The sequence below is a fragment of the Octodon degus genome, unplaced genomic scaffold (assembly GCF_000260255.1).
Source record: "Octodon degus isolate 3935 unplaced genomic scaffold, OctDeg1.0 scaffold00038, whole genome shotgun sequence".
In the NCBI taxonomy this organism is placed as follows: Eukaryota; Metazoa; Chordata; class Mammalia; order Rodentia; family Octodontidae; genus Octodon; species Octodon degus.
This window is the reverse complement of record NW_004524614.1, coordinates 15283020-15286851: the sequence shown is the minus strand read 5'-3', so window position 1 is coordinate 15286851 and position 3832 is coordinate 15283020.

Here is a 3832-nt window from a genome sequence, read left to right as displayed (position 1 = left end):
CTTCCTTCCTTCCTTCCTTCCTTCCTTCCTTCCTTCCTTCCTTCCTTCTTTTTTTTTTGTATTTAGTACAGGATCTATAGGGTCTCACTATGTAAATCAGACTCATAGTGATTGTCATGTTTTCAGCCTCCCAAGAACTGGAATTAACCACACCAAGTCTCAATCACCTTCTCAGCATGCCCCGTGGGCAGGGCCAGCCAGCACTCCGTGGATCCAACTCCGGCCGCTGTACTCTGCCTAAGCAGGCACTTTAGTCCACTGAGCTATCTGGCTGGCCCCCTAATTTTTTTTCCTTTTAATACTGTGCATCTTGTTCCACCTTCCAACTCTCCTTACATTTGTCAGCCACCTTGGATTTCTTCGTTTTCCTATAGCACACCCAACTCATTTCCACCTTGACCCTTACGCTAGATGTTTCTTCTACCTTGATTGCTAATTCTTTATCACCACTGTAAGGCTAGCTCCTTCTTACTCAAGTATCAACTAATATGTCACCTTTTAGAAAATCCTCCTCTGAACTTTAAATGAATTATCCACCCAGCAATTCACTATCACAAACTTTTTCCTTTTGACTTTTTATTTTGAGATGATTATAAATTCATCGGAAGTTACAAAGATTACACACAAAGCTTTCCTTGTGTTTGTTTGGAGTGGTTATTGCCCAATGTTTCTTAATCTTACTGGCTGCTCTGTTTGCTGGCCTTGTGACTAGAGAAAATAGATTTTTTTTTCCTTTGTGTGAGTTTATTTGTTTTTGTGGCCCTTAGCATTTCTAAGTGGCAGCTTCTCCATCACCAAGTTTGGGATCGTGAGATTTATGAAGCAAGTGAGAAGGCTGTAAATGTGCAAATATGTTGTATTTGGAGTTCTGAGATCCATAGCTGGTCTGCTATCTTTTCCCCATTTCTAAGTCTTCATCTGTTTCTGGTTTTCTATAGAATGCTCAGGCATGTTAGCTGTATCATACAGAGCAAAAGAAGTAGGGAAAAGTATACTTTTCCATTTTCCCAGATGGCATTTCTACCATGTTATCTTCTTTTATTCTTGTATGGCTCAAATTACCATATTCAGCACCATTTATTGAAGAGGCTGTCTCTCTTCCAGTGAATATGGAAGAAAGAATTTGGCCCCTTTGGCAAAGATAAGGTGGCTAAGTATGTTTGCTGTTGTGTTGGCATCTTCTAATCTGTTCTGGTGGTCCACAGGTCTGTTTTCCTTGCCAGTGCTGTGCTGATTTTATCACAGTAGCTTTATAGTATGATTTCAAGTCAGGGATTGTAGTGCCTCCTGCCTTTCATTTGTTACCCAGGATTGCTTTTGCTATTCTAGACCTTTTCTGGTTCCAGATAAATTTTAGGAATGTTTCTTTGAGATCTGTGAGGTGTAGGAATGTTATTTTAATTGGGATTGCTTTTGTTATAGCTAACTCTAGGAAACAATCCAAATGCCCATCAAATGAGGAATGGATAAAAAAGATGTGGTATTTTTATGCAATAGAGTATTATTCAGCTATTAAAAAAGATAAATTTGAGGCTTTTTAGATAAATGGATGCAATAAGAGACTATATTGGTAAATGAAATTAATCAGATCCACACGTGCAAGCATTGTATTATCTTGCTAGTGTGAGAACCGGAAAGAGTAAATAAAATCTGAAAGCTACAATAGATACTGTGAAAAGAAAAGAATTTGTTTAATGGGAAGGAAATCCTGGGAGGAGTGAAAGGACAAAAGAAGGAAGGGAAAAAGATATGTTTAAGTATATATACAGGATAGTTTGGATAATTGTACTGCTGATTTCTTCTGGTCTTTTGAAAGGAGCAATTAATGCTTAATTATTTATCTTTTTCTTTTTATTATTTTTTTCTTTGGAATTTCTTATAACTTTTTTGTTATTGTTTTTTTCTTTAAACAAATCTTGCACATTTGTATTTGGTAACCTGAATAACTAATTGAAGATGACATCACATAACACAACAAACACTGTTGAATTCCTATTATTTTGTTTAGCGAAATTTTGTATTATTTCCAAAATCAGTATTTTGTATTCTCTAAAAGATAAAAAAATCAATACAGTAATGTAATTTTTATAACAATATTTTTAAATTTCAAAATAATTTTTTTTTGGTGGAACCGGGTATTGAACTCAGGCCCTTGCGCTTCTCAGGGAAGTGCTTATTCCACTGAGACATCTTCCCAGCCCCCCAAATAAATATTTTCTAGGAATTATTTTAGTATTCATTTCCAAATTAAGTGTATTGTGTTGAAAGAAATGTTTTTTTTTTTTTTTTTTTTTTCAGAACCAGGGATTGAACTCAGACCCTTGCGCTTGCCAGGGAAGTGCTTATTCTGCTGAGCCAGCTCCCGGGCTCCAGAAATGTTCTTTTTGATGATTCTTTTAATGAGAATTGATTTGTTAACACTGCAGATTTTATTATGCTTTTTTTTTCAGAACTGGGGATTGAACTCAGGACCTTGCACTTGACAGGCAAGCTCTTCTACTGAGCTATCTTCCCAGTCCTTTATTCTGCTGATTGATGCCTTTCATTGATGTTATTGAGAATGCTGCTGAAGCCTAATTACCATTCAGACCTTTTCTCTCTCTCTCTCTTTTTTTTTTTGAGATTGTATGCAATGTCTTTTGGAACTTTGAAGTTTCTAAGTTTCTTTTTGGTATGTCTAGTTGTTGATTTCTTTTAAACTGTGTTTAGAATTTATGACTTAAAAACCTGAGAAAGCACATCTTTATAATTTATGCAAAATTTTCAAGAACTACCTTTTGGAATAGTGTCTTATTCTTTTCTTCCAGTAACAAGATTAGCCTGCTCCCTACTGTTCATTCTTTTTAAACAATGCTTTTATATTTCCATCACATTTTGCCTTCCTGAGTCTTTCTTATCCAGAAATAATTTCTTTAGGTTTATTTTCCAATTCATATATTTCTTAAGGTTTCTCAAATGTCAAATTTATTTTATGCATTGTTTTTATTTTCACATACTCTTTTTTTCATTTACAGAGATTCTTTTTTTAAATTTCAATTCTCTCATTCTTTTTGTATTTTATTTTTTTGTACAGGGTCTCACTACACAGTTTGTACTCATAGTGATCCTTCTATTTTCAGCCTCCCCAGTGCTGGGATTATAGGCATGCACCATCACACCTGGACTCGGTCACCGGCTCAGCACACTGGGATATTGGGCTGGGCTGGCATATGGTGCTAGGGATCAAACTCCAGCCTTTGCGATTGCCTAAGTAGGTGCTTAGTCTGCTGAGCCATCTTGCTGGTCATAATTCGCTCATTCTTGACAATCTCACTTCCTTGCCACAATAGACAATTCTCTGCTGTGGTAAAAACATACTTTTAAGGAAGAAAGGTTTATTTTGGCTCATGATTTGGAGACTTCAGTCTATGGTTACTTGACCCCATTGCCTTAGACTGTGGTAGCACAGTAAACCGTGGTTAAAAGGGGCAGTGAAGGGTTTTTTTTTTAACCTCACTTAGTCAGGAAGTAAGCTGGGTGGGACAGGAGGCTGGAGTCTTTGTGTCTCCCTCAAGCATATGCCCCAGTGACCTACTTTACTAGGTGCCATCTCTCAAAAGTTCTATTACTTCCCAATAGTGCTATGGGATGCAAATTAAGCTTTTAGCATATGGATATTTGGGGAACATTTAAGTTCCAAATCATAACATCTGCATGTCTTTTCTATTCTTTAAAAAAAAAAATCTCTAAGCCTTTTAAACATTAAGCAATGGCTTGACTGCTGATCAGCCCAAACCTGGCCCCAATTATGATGGTGAAATCCTACTTCCTAAGGTGATAGCATTAGGAGATG